General features: G+C 41.1%; 1 protein-coding gene across 2 annotated transcripts in view; it reads right to left on the reverse strand.

Moving 5' to 3' along the window:
• The window catches only part of pkib (protein kinase (cAMP-dependent, catalytic) inhibitor beta), a 20,083-nt gene extending 6,356 nt beyond the window's left edge, over positions 1 to 13,727 (reverse strand). Inside the window, exon 1 of one of the 2 annotated variants that reach the window (XM_024000962.2) lies at positions 13,576 to 13,727. The gene's annotated coding sequence lies outside the window, so the exon portion shown is untranslated. Of the gene's footprint in view, positions 1 to 5,011; positions 5,101 to 13,575 lie in introns of those variants that run through there. The other variant, XM_024000963.2, reaches the window with a different exon arrangement.

A 13,727-nucleotide genomic window follows, 5' to 3' on the forward strand; every position in this document is an offset into this window, starting at 1 on the left:
CAGAGTGGAAGCAGCAGGAACTGGTGTTGGCATTCTCCTCAGTGCAGCCATTCAATCATCTACGTCCACTGGAATAAAAGGAGCTGGCTGCGTTGCCAGCAGGCCCCTGTGCCAAGCAGCCAACGAGAGCCCAGTGCCAGAAGACAGGAGGGAGGCAGCAGCTTGTGTGTGTTTGACTGAGAACATCACTGCCCACTGCTGTTAGAAACACAAGCTTGTCTCCGTATGGTCGAGCTCACTCACACACTGCAGCAAGGAGGGCGTCGTAAAGCATCCTATGCATATGTGGGTTGAAAGGTGTAGGTGTGTAAAGGCCTATTGTTGTCAGAATCAGAAAGGATAGAATCTGTTTACAGGTTAGACCACTAAAGACTGACTATAAGAGCCTTGCCAATCAGCAAACATGTTTCCCTTAAAAGGTCTCCCGAGTGGCGCAGTTGTCTAAGGCACTGCATCGCAGTGCTAGCTGTACCACTAGAGATTCTGGGTTCGAGTCCAGGCTCTGTCGCAGCCGGCCGTGACCGGGAGACCCATGGGGCGGCACACAATTGGCCTAGTGTCGTCCGGGTTAGGGGAGGGTTTGGCTGGCAGGGATGTCCTTGTCCCATCATGCGCTAGCGACTCCTGTGGCGACCGGGTGCCGTGCACGCTGACACGGTTGCCAGTTGCACAGTGTTTCCGCCGACACATTGGTGTGGCTGGCTTCCGGGTTAAGTGGGCATTGTGTCAAGAAGCTGTGCGGCTTGGTTGGGTTGTGTTTCGGAGGATGCACGGCTCTCGACCTTCGAGTCTGTACGGGAGTTGCAGTGATGAGACAAGACTGTAACTACCAATTGGATACCATGAAATTGTGGAGAAAATGGGGTAAAAAAATAAATAAAAAATGTTTCCCTTGAAAGTATGCAAGGAAGTCAAATATCTTGAAGTCAGCTTGATTCACAAGTAAAATAGAATGATGAACACAGTGATCAGACTGGTTCTACTTCAACACATGCATTATCTAATAACAAACCCCTCTAAAACAAKGACTGTTAATCCAGTCTTGATCAGTCTTAATCCTTAACAGTGTTGGAGTAGCACAACATCTTATCTCCTTCTAATTCTTTACAACTTTCCAGCTACAGTACAGTATGACAACAAGAAGTTGTTAATGGAGAGAAATGTCCTCATTCCTGAATGCGTTTCCTTTCATGTCTATTTACGGTAATGCTCAATGACTACCCAGCTAGGACATTTGGTTCCTTGGAAGTTGTGGGAATGTACGTTTTTGGTTTCCCATTGGTTCTGGGAACGAAGCCATACGTTTCCCGACTGGAATGTTTTTTAAACGTTCTGAAAACGGAAGTGAACATTTCGTCTGTTCTGGGAATGTTCATTTTTAGGTTGCAGGGAGGTTCTGAGAATGTTTTACTATGGTTCCCTGAACGTTCCTGGGAGGTTTTATTAATGTTCCGAGAACGGAAATMATAGGTTATCTGTTCTGCAATTAAGTTGGGGATGGGATTGAAGGGACAAATATAGGAAAAATATACTAACTGAGCACAGCACAGATGACTGACATCTCTCCATCAGATGAAGATTGACAATCTTGACAAAAACATGATACCCAGTTAACAGTTCCAAAATGCAAACAATAATGTGGAATATCTCCAAAACATTTGCAATTATTATAGTCAACAACAGAGGAGGTAGAGCCGTCTTGCATTTCAGGCATGTCAAAGCTAAATATACAAGGTAACACTACTTTGGAAGTACACAAATAAGTCCATAAATATGCAAAAATAGGTCTAAATGGCTGACCTAGGAATGGACCCTGGGAGATGAGTGATTCATGCTAAAAACTCAGATTATGTTCCAATTTATCAAAAGATTAAATCAGTTGTAATGGACTTAATATACTTCACACTAATTTGAAAAACAAGCCTTAAAATACTCAGCCCATCTTATTGACTTAATGAGCCATCCCTTTAAAACATAGGATTGGTTATAGGGACAACAGGATAATACAGATACTTATATATGCAGCAAGCACTCATGCATACGATGAAAAATGTACGATGTGTGACCACTCCACGTTACATTTTATGAAGCATGAAAAGAAACACACCGTGTAAAAAACTGTGAGAATATAACGATCAGGTCAAAAACTTACTGGACATATAACCCTCAGGTCGTTTGGGTTCTATTTACGTTCCAACAAACAAGATAAACATGCTTGAGTTCAGTGAATAATCGCTGCTCCACGGAGTGGGGATAAGATGTGCACAGCCACTGTGCCGCAATGCCATTCCATTCACATGGCATTTCCCAGGAGACACTGTACATTCTAAAACTAACTCTGCACAAAGTCGTAAACACACTCAACTAGGCTCTGCTGCTCTACTTCTGAGAATGTCTCACTGCAGAACTCTTTGTGGAAAATACCTGGATGAGCCTACTACTTGTCTTTCTGAAATTTGAATGGAAATCTGTCCTTAGTTGTAAATGGAAGCGTCTTATGTCATGTGGTCTGTCCTCACAACCTGTCAAAGCTTTGTTATTTTAGTGGCTTGAATTGTCTCACTAACTAATGGCTGAACTGTAAACCGTCTCCCTCTGTCCACCAGTGCTGGTTGGACCAATGTGGAGTGATGACCTAGAGCAGCTTGGCCGAGTGTGATAAGGGTAATGGCCATGGAAGCCTCCTGTGTCAGCCTCCTGTGCACAGCAAACAACACGCAAAGCCGCCCCAGCCAATTTATTCAGTGACAATGGCTTGAAAGAGAACCATTACTCTGGGCTAGGCTGACCTTCAAGCTCAGACGGACACCACCACTCATCACTAGCGTTGCACACCCTACCAGCCACAAGGTTTCTTGATCCTCCTCATATTAAATGGAGAATATAGCACACTTTCAATAACCCCACTGCCTCTTAATCTACATGGAAATAAGCTTTCAATTGAGGTAAGAGGATTCATAGGTGAGGGAAAGTGGAGCAGTTACAACAGCTCAGGTGTGACACAGGGTGCAGAGTCAATATGCCAATTAGCTCATAAGGGAACGAAAATAACTTCAGTGCACTTTTCTATTTCAACCAACTGTTTCTAGAGCCTTCTATACTATGTCATCTCTAGGTGATGAATACAATTTGTAAGCAAATCATGCACCATAAACTACATTCAACCAGCTGTCATAAAGGCCATTGTTGTGAGAAGGTTATCCGACAGTACCCGTATGTCCGATTGCCAGGAGGCTTACATGGACAGATATAAGTGATCCTCTGTAGCTCAGTTGGTAGAGCAAGGTGCTTGCAATAGTAGGATATTGAGTTCAATTCCCAGGACCACCCATACTTAAAATGTATGCACACGACTGACAAAGCTGCTTTGGATAAAAGCATCTGCTAAATGGCATATATATAATAGGTGGATGAACTGCATGCAGAGAGAAAAACACCTGAGGCTCAACCAGGACCCTGTCCCTGGGTTCCCCCTCTTCTTTCCACTCCACTGAGAGAAGAGAGAGCTCCCGACGTCTGATAATGAGCCGTGTTCAGTGGGAAACTTAAGGGAATTAAGTCACATGGCAGCTTTGTGAATAAACAGTTGGCTGTTCATTATTCAGGTGGGTCAGGGACTCTCATTACTGTAGCCCATAAACAAACAAAAGAGTCCTGCTCACAGAGCATAGTGAACAGCCTGCCTCTCCACTCCCACTGTTTACTCATATAGCAGCGCAAAGCATAACATGACATCATTGATCTGGCACCATTGTCCACTGAGGTATTATTGAAAACAATGATTTTCCACAGATGGAAGATACTCTACAAGGAAGAGAAATGTGACAGTGTCCTATTTATATCTGAGAGATGTCCATCCAAGAATGTTGTATCCTGCCCCTATGGGCTCTTTACCCAACCCAGTGGTAGCTGTGTTGATCCCTCTGTGAGTGACAGTGTGGAAGGCCGGCCCGTCCTCGGTCTGTCCCTCTCAGCAGGCTCACAGGCTTTTCCCAGCAACCCTCTGTCCAAAAGGGCAGCATGTGACCGAGCGAGCGGTCAGATAACACGGCCAACACAGAGAGACCCCAGCAAGGCAACGGGGATGACTGCCAAACATAACTTAGAAATACTGTTACAACATTTGATTAAGGCACAGCAGGTCCAGAAATAAAAAAACAAATGCGCACGTAACAGCCATTAGGCGAAGGAAGAAAATTAGTCATCTCTTTGAATGTTGTAGGAGCCAAATGCTTGTTGATGTAACTGATAAGAAACCACATTACATTGCGAAAACATGCAATTAAATGAATCACAGGCATCACGGCTACAGTACAGTATGTCTCTGCACAATGTTATTTCAGCGTTATTATAAAGCCTTGACAGCAGATGCCCATTTTATCATGTTACACTGCTCATTGGACCTCTTCTACCCAGAAATATATCCTAGTTGGGGAGCCCACAATATTTCCTCTCAACTACTAATATTTGTCATTTTGCTATGGAAAGATGTAATTCGAAACAAAGCCTACAAAAGTTGCCTCCATGTTTTGCAGCATAGAGAGGGTAATTAAGTAAATGTCTCCCATAGCAGCCGGGAAGAGAAGAGGGCCCTCCACCTCCATATAGGGCTATATTTGGACAGGCGATCTCCTGATGACTGGGATTTAGAGGACACAGCTCCCAGGGCTGCACATTCTCTGTCACTCATATGTAAGAGCACCAAACTGACAAGTGACTTTAGTGCACTGAAAAGCTTATCTTTTTCAAATCACTGAGTAGGGCTCCTCCAGGGTATTTCCAATCGAGAGATTCATAAGCCTGATTGCGCATCTCTTCAGTTCATACCATCTGCAAATTCTTGTTGCCATTTCTCATAAATATCCTACATTATTGTAGCTAGTGTCACATCTGGTCAGACAGAGTCATTCTTAAAGCCACTGATGAGCTCATAAAACGTCTTTATAAACACCCCCAGTGCTCAAAGAATACATATAACAAGCAATGGAGAGAGAAAAAAACATAAACATACTTAGCAGGCGAGTTGAAGATGCTGTGCAGGTAAGCCGGATGAGAGGTTTTAATCTTTCCCTATTTATAGCCAAGTGAGTTGGCCTGAGCAGCAGCAGCGAGGAGAGATGGAGATGAGGCAGAGCAGAGAGGCAATGTGATTCATCATCTACTGACCACTGTAGAGGCGGGACTATGGTCGTTCTCCCATTCCAGACGGAGGGAGAGAGGCCGTCCCTGGAGGATGCCTGTCCTGCTGGCCACCTGCCTCCTCAAACAAACATGAAACATTCTCCCGATAGGCTTCATATGGGCTGTTTCCAAAATGGCACACTATCCACTGTATAGTGCACTATGTTTGACCAGGGCGCATAGGTCAGCGTAAAAGGTTTTGGGTTGGCATTTGGGACACAWATATGATCAAATCCCTCCAAGATTTACTAAAATCGTTTGAACTGGATAGTCAATTGGATATCTACATGCTTTGAAGTGAAGAAAGCCAGTATCTGATCTTGAAATAAGCCACACCAGAGCTTTGGAAAACAGCTGCCCGTGGCTGAGTTGGCAATTTACWGAACACAATACATTGAGGTCTTATTGAAGTTGAGCATTTGAGGAACAAAATGCATTTTTCCTAGCTAAGTCATAATATCTAAGAAAATCACCCAGATGCCTAAAATAGTCCCACAAAAAATATAATACCGAAACAAACATTTCTATCACACCAGTGTGTTAAACTGATCAAGGCTATATTGAAGCAATAAGGCCAGAGGGTGTGTGGTATATTGCTAAAATACTGTGTCACGGCATGACGCAACACCGTGGGATAGGTACGATGCAACGCCGTGGTATATTGGCCATATACCACAAACCCCCGAGGTGCCTTATTGCTATTATAAACTGGTTACCAGCGTAATTAGAACAGTGAACAATACATTTTGTGTCATATCTGTGGTATACCATGGCTTTCAGCCAATCAGCATTCAGAGATCAAACGACCCCGTTTATAATCACAATTAATGCAAATCTTAGATGCTGGTTTCAAAGCTTGATGCTGTGACCCGTCGTGTTGCCAAGGGCATCTTTGAGACTCACTGTCAATTCATGGCCCTCTCCCCCAGGAAGCAGCCTGTGACTTTGAAAAGGCTTCCTCCCTTTGCACTTTGTTGAAAAATCACCTTGAGAAGATTCATGAGGAGTTTAATGTCGGGGAGAGCAAGAGTCAGGGAGCGGAAATTCTGAAAGCCGATTCATTACACACGCCTGCCAGAAGAGGCATGCACTCCAACACTGTAACTCCTCTCTCTGGTAGGTCTGATGGCCTCACCATTATGTGCCCGAGTGACAGTGACCCCATCAAATAAAAACAGCTCTCTCTGCTCACCCAAGATTGACTACAATTGCATAATTAATGATATAAGCGGATTTGAATAAAATATTCATATTTTGTACTGTGTATATGCACACACATGCACTGGCATTCTCTACAAATAGATATTTATGGTGACTCATCTATTTGGCTACATGTGAAATAACACATTTTCAATAGGCCCAAAGACCCTCCTTTATAATCAGTCAATCGATGCATTCAGAAAGTATTTACACCCCTTTACTTTTTCCCACATTTGTTGTATTAAAGCCTGAACGTAAAATGTATTAAATTGCAATTAATTTGTCACTGGCCTACACACAATACCCCATAATATCAAAGTGGAATAATGTTTTTAGACATTTTTACAAATGTATTAAAAATGAAAAGCTGAAATGTCTTGAGTCAATAAGTATTCAACCCCTTTATTATGGCAAGCCTACCCTGTGTGCAATAATAGTGTTTAACATGATTTTTTAATGACTGTTTCATCTCTGTACCCCACACATACAATTATCAGCAAGGTCCCTCAGTCAAGCAGTGAATTTCAGATACAGATTCAACCACAAAGACCAGGGAGGTTTTCCAATGCCTCGCAAAGAAGAGAACCAATTGGTAGATGGGTAAAAATTAAATAAAAAGCAAACATTGAATATCCCTTTGAGCATCGTGAAGTTATTAATTACACTTTGGATGGTGTATCAATACACCCAGTCACTACAAAGATACAGGCGTCCTTCCTAACTCAGTTGCCGGAGAGGAAGGAGACCGCTCAGGGAATTCACCATGAGGCCAATGATGACTTTAAAACAGTTACAGAGTTTAAAAGCTGTGATAGGAGAAAACTGAGGACGGATCAACAACATTGTATCTACTCCACAACACTCACCTAATTGACCTAAGCAAAAAGAAGGAACCCTAACAGAATAAAAAATATTTCAAAACATGCATCCTGTTTGTAACAAAGCACTAAAGTAATACTGAAATACATTTGGCAAAGGAATTAACTTCTTGTCCTGAATACAAAGTCTTATGTTTGGGGCAAATCTAACAACACATTACTGAGTACCACTCTCCATATTTTCAAGCATAGTGGTGGCTGCATCGTGTTATGGGTATGCTTGTAATCATTTAGGACTGGAGAGTTTTTCAGGATTAAAAATAAAACGTAATGGAGTTAAGCACAGGCAAAATCCTAGAGGAAAACCTTGTTCAATCTGCATTCCACCAGACACTAGGAGATGAATTCACCTTTCAGCAGGACAATAACCTAAAACACAAGGTCAAATCTATACTGGTGTTGCTTAGAAAGACAGTGAATGTTCCTGAATGGCCGAGATACAGTTTTGACTTAAATCTGCTTGACATCCTATGGCAAGACCTGAAAATGGTTGTCTAGCAATGACCAACAACCAATTTGACAGAGCTTGAAGAATTTTGAAAAGAAAACTGGGAAAATGTTGCACAATCCAGGTGTGGAAAACTCTTAGAGACTTACCCAGAAAGACTCACAACTGTAATCGCTGCCAAAGGTGATTCTAACATGTATTGATTCAGGGGGTTGAATACAGATATTAGTGTTTTATTTTTCATCCATTTTTCATCTACTTTGACATTTGAGTATTTTGTGTAGATTGTTGACAAACAATTACAATGAAATCAATTTTAATACCATTTTGTAACAGCAAAATGTGGAAAAAGTCAAGGGGTGTGAATACTTTCTGAAGGCAGTGTATCTGTACAATTTCCACAGCAATTTTGCTTAAAACAATCCAGATTAACAAGGTTTATTACACATGAAAGGAAAAACAATCATCCAAGACTCTTGGATAACATGGTGCCTCTTGGGCAATTCAAAATACTGATTGAGGACCTTTTACCTGAATAATGTGTTTTTCTATGATTGTGTTTTGCTTTTCTAGTATTGATATGAATATTGATATGTACTGCTGTATATACAGGGCTAATCAGTAAAATAAACCTTGGTCTCAGCATAACTCCCTGTCAAAATTGTTGCGGATAGTTCACCCAAATTACACATTGGTTTCCTTACCCTGTAAGCAGTCTATGGACAAGGTATGAAAGAAATCCATTCTTTGGTTTAGATTCCCTGGCACGGTTTCCACATGCTAACGTTTTAGCATTTTTGGCACAAATCCCATTCAAGTCATGGGACTGATATTAGCATTTTTCYCACATCATGTCCAAATAATTTGAAAGTATCTCAAATGGATTGTGAAGCTCAACAAATTCACATAGCTGCATTGAACATGATGCGCGAAAAATGCTAATATCAGTCCCATGACTTGAATGGGATTTGTGCTACAAATGCTAAAATGTTAGCATGTGGGAAAAGTTCCAGGGAAACTAAACCAAAGCATGGATTGCTGTCATAACTTGTCCATAGACTGCTTACAGGCTAAGGAAACTAATACGAAATTTTGTAATTTATTTACAAACTATTGCTTGTAAATAAAATAAATAAAAACTTAAATTATCAATGGCTTTAATAAATAATTAATTTCCTCACATTCGAGAGAATTCCTGCCAGAGGTTAATAACAAACTTTGTGAATGAAACCCTTGTCTTTATATCGGCCCATATATCATGTGTCACATACTTCATGAGCAGACAGGTGGTTTGTCTAGCAGTAAATGAGAGTACCATTTCATCAAATCACATAGGGCAGTCTACAATAAACAACCGGCTTGTTGACGACTTTACCAGGCAGTTGTGCGGTCTGCTGGGGCCAAACAATCATAGCTAGGTGGTCTATTTCATATTTGTTATTCCTCGTACAGTGTCTCGTTCAACCGCAGCTTCATCAACAGAGTGCAACGCAGGATATAAAGCAGGGCGACGAGTACAGCCTAGATTGCTTGTGGTTTATCTTTAGCCTCTGTGATGACTCGGCTCAAATCCAGTGATTTAAGATTACACAATCCTGGTTGTTTTATTGCCCCAAGTCTCTAGACTTTACACAAGGCTGGATAAAACAAGGATTAGGCCTTCATCTACTGACTGTGGGGCTCTTCATCTACTGTGTGCACTCTGTGAATTATAACGTGTATGGTTATAATTTATACAGATGTACACTACCTGTCAAAAGTTTTAGAACACTTATTCATTCAAGGGTTTTTCTTTATTTTTTTACTATTTTCTACATTGTAGAATAATAGTGAATACATCAAAACTATGAAATAACACATATGGAATCATGTAGTAACCAAAACTAAAAAAAATCTAAATATATTTTCTATTTGAGATTCTTCAAATGCCCACAATTTTCCTTGATGACAGCTTTGCACACTCTTGGCATTCTCTCAACCAGCATTATGAGGTAATCACCTGAAATGTGTGCCTTCTTAAAAGTTAATTTGTGGAATTTATTTCCTTCTAAATGTGTTTGAGCCAATCAGTTGTGTTGTGACAAGGTAGATAGCCCTATTTGGTAAAATACCGCCAATATTATGGCAAGAACAGCTCAAATAAGCAAAGAGAAATGACAGTCTATCATTACTTTAAGACCTGAAGGTCAGTCAATACGGAAAATGTCAAGAACTTTGAAAGTTACTTCAAGTGCAGTCGCAAAAACCATCATGATGAAACTGGCTCTCATGAGGACCGCCACAGGAATGGAAGACCCAGAGTTACCTCTGCAGCAGAGGATAAGTTCATTAGAGTTACCAGCCTCAGAAACTGCAGCCCAAATAACTTCACAGAGTTCAAGTAACAGACACATCTCAACATCAACTCTTCAGAGGAGACTGTGTGAATCAGGCCTTCATGGTAGAAGTGCTGCAAAGAAACCACTACTAAAGGACACCAATAGTAACAAGATACTTGCTTGGGCCTAGAAACACGATCAATGGACATTAGACCGGTGGAAATATGTTCTTGGTCTGATGAGTCCAATTTTGAGATTATTGGTGAACGGATGATCTCCGCATGTGTGGTTCTCACCGTAAAGCATGGAGGAGGAGCTGTTATTGTGTGGGGGTGCTTTGCTTGTGAACAAGTTCATGATTTATTTAGAATTCAAGACACACTTAACACTCTACTACAGTACACAACATAAGAATAATGTGGGATTGCATTGCTGTTCTGCCACTAAACCAATGGCTCCTTTCATTACCAAAATGCCAGAGGTTTAAAGGGCTAAAAAGGACCAAATGTGACCCAGCAGTATGGATAAAGCATTAGCAATACATCTCAAAATAGTTTCCTCGTATTCAATATTTCACAGAAAGGACATGTGTGTGTGCAGCAGCCTCTGGAAGCTGTTCTGACTCTGGCAGTGCAGTCCAGAATGACAATGTTAGACTCCCACAATGGGCCAGATTTGTGATCATTTTATTGACTCAATAGTGAGAGGAGCGAGAGCATGCTTGACTAAGTGCTAAAACTGATGCGGTTTCACAAGAGCCAATAGAGAGAAATATTAACTGCGTCTTTTTGTAGGCAATAACTCTGCCATGGTTCATTGGACAAAGCCTATGGGAAAGTTAATTTCGTTTTTGTAGGGTTTTTTGATAAACACAGAAAATAGCGTATGTGGTAAACACAGGTTTAGGAGATTTTATACGTTTTGTTCTATGCGATAATCTTCATCAGCTAAAGTCACTTTCTGTGCATTTTGAAGCATTTATGTAATAAAAAAACACATGAAGGCTTTATAATTCATAAAGGTCATGTTAACTGACTGATATTACAATCATAGAACAAAATGTATAAAATCTCCTAAACCTGTTTACCTTATTTTCTACCTTTATCCCACAACCATATTCTTTCCTCATTCATTTTCTCCATAGGAATGGCTGAACGAACCAGAGTTAACTCAGTTCTGTTTTTTAGGACTACAAGCTGTCGAGCTCTATTAATTACCATAGGGCAGACTAAGCTGAGAGGGAGCCAGGCAGAAGAGAGGAATGATGGGAAAGAGGAGCCCTCCTGGGGCATTGCTAGTGAAATACCAGCACAGAAACTGTCAAAAGGCATTCACAGATGCATTGATGACACTCACTGAAGAAAAAAACACTTCAAACAGCATGAGCCACAACAAAACCGCTTTCCTGTAGCAGGCAGACTGTAGTTAAAGATGGCCAAATTGAAATGCCACCTATTGTCAGCGTTTACCTGACTAAGCCCTAATCCTTTCAGACGCCATCTTTAAAAGACAGTTGGTCTCTGGGGATTTAAGGTAGAGGTGTCTTCGATCAAACTCCTGATGAGTCTGATCAGGTTACAGCTTACCCTCTTTGTTTGATACAATAAAAAGCACAGTTTCTCTCTGCATTTGTTTTATCAGACATTCCTGAGAAAAACTTTTAATGTGTAGATACGACACAATGTGATAACAGGGAAATAAGGGGTACCAAACTGCCCTTTTCATTCCCACCATGTGTGCAATTACACACACTAGTAGGCAGACAACATTACTAATTCTCTGTCATCAACTCAGCCAATTAACAGGATTATACAAATGGGAGGCACCTAAGCTCATTACCTGAATACATGTTTTTAAAGTACAGTCACGACTGACCAATTTGGAATGATCTACTGTGATATAAGATCCTTAGTGACAGGCAGATGATGGTCACTGGTCCACATGAATGATGAATAGTTATATTTGCATATCTAACACCGGACAACCTCCAGATAGCAGGAATATAAGCCTATAGGCAGCTACCAGCTCGGGACATACAAACCCCACCTCTATGGTGAAAAGGGTAACAGCGTTCTTCACATTTCTCTTGACCTTTCCAGAGAGTAATAATAATGGTATAGCGTTGCGAGGTGAAGGAGCGCTGAGTCTATTTGACAAAGTGCTGACCAGAGGAAGCAGAGGGGGGTGTAATGCTATGTCCCCATGCAACTTCAGCTGTCGCTCTGGATATACGTTAACAACATCTCACTTCTACTTTTAGTATCCTCTTTAGAAAATACAGCAGTCCGTTGACAACAACAGCCTGGTCCAAGCTGAGTGGCACTTGTTTGGATGGTAAACTGACACCTACACGACAGTAATTCTAAACTTACACAATGATTATGGTGGAGAAGGTCAGACAGATTGTGCGACGGGGTCTGGAAATGACATGTTACACAGGATTCTAAAGACTAGAGCAGGCAGTCAACATATTTAAGATTAGAATGTGTCTGCAATCTCTTCCCTCTCCATGTCATAATCAACACATTTCCCCAGGCTGGCTCATTATTCTGCCAGTCATGTAGTCTCTCAGGGCAGGTGTTGACTGGTGGATGTGTTGATGGTGGGAGTGAAAGGAATAGCATGGTGCTTACCCTCTACTCAGCAGGAGCTAGGGAGTCAGACACTGGAATGGAATGCATGCTGTAATCAGGAATAAACCCAGTGCTTGGAGATCACCATAAATACAACATCCTACTGCATGATGCACGTAGAGCAGACACGGTTTCAAACCATAGGTTTGAGTTGTCATCGGAAAGGTTTTAGCTGAGTGTCACCTTCCTCAAACAGCTTATTCAAAAGATGAGAGCCACATAAATGTGACCATGCTTTATTTCATCAGTGGGAATAATATAAGATATAATATAAAATAAATGAGGAAACACTGATTGATAGAATCAGTATTGTTCCTCGTGATTGCACTGCAGTCAGGTAAGCTAATTGAAACATTTATGGCATTAAATCAAATCAACTAGGTATTCAGACAGAGCGACAAACAATTGAATTAGAGATAGGTGAGCTTTGTTTCAAGTATTGAATAGCCTTCAAAGGCTAATGTCATTTGGAATGAGAGGAGGATTTGTCCTTAAAATACAACGACCTTATGAACAATTATTAATAACCCTGATTATCAATCAATCCAAGTAGCATGAAATTCGTTGATATTCTTCTGCATGACAAACAACATGATTGTTCAATAACAATGGAATGCATGTAGCCTACAACGGATAGATCGATTGACAAAAAGGTTGCTCAAACATCTGCACATTGTAGCCTATAGTGTGTATGACATTGCATATACGGCATTGTCATGTGTGGAATTTACATGACTGAAATTCTCTGGCTGCAGATTTCTACCGCAAGTAATGACAACAATAACCAGCTGAATTAAGAACCGTATAACTTGCGCATAAATTAGGCTTCAGCAGCCTGTAGGTTACTTGTCGGCATTGGGCAACAACCTGACGACGAGTAACCTTCCAAAACACGAAATATTGTGACACTTACTTACCCAATGTGTAGAGCAAATGGTTGTTACAATAATGTGCTTAAAATGCGCTCCCCCGAAATATATATTTCACCATCGACAACCCATGGATAGGACGCGTTGCGCACAGTCCATCCTCATCGTGATGTCCTCTACTCTCTTTATTCTAGTGAGTG

This window comes from Salvelinus sp. IW2-2015, linkage group LG14, assembly GCF_002910315.2.
Source record: "Salvelinus sp. IW2-2015 linkage group LG14, ASM291031v2, whole genome shotgun sequence".
Taxonomy (NCBI): Eukaryota; Metazoa; Chordata; class Actinopteri; order Salmoniformes; family Salmonidae; genus Salvelinus; species Salvelinus sp. IW2-2015.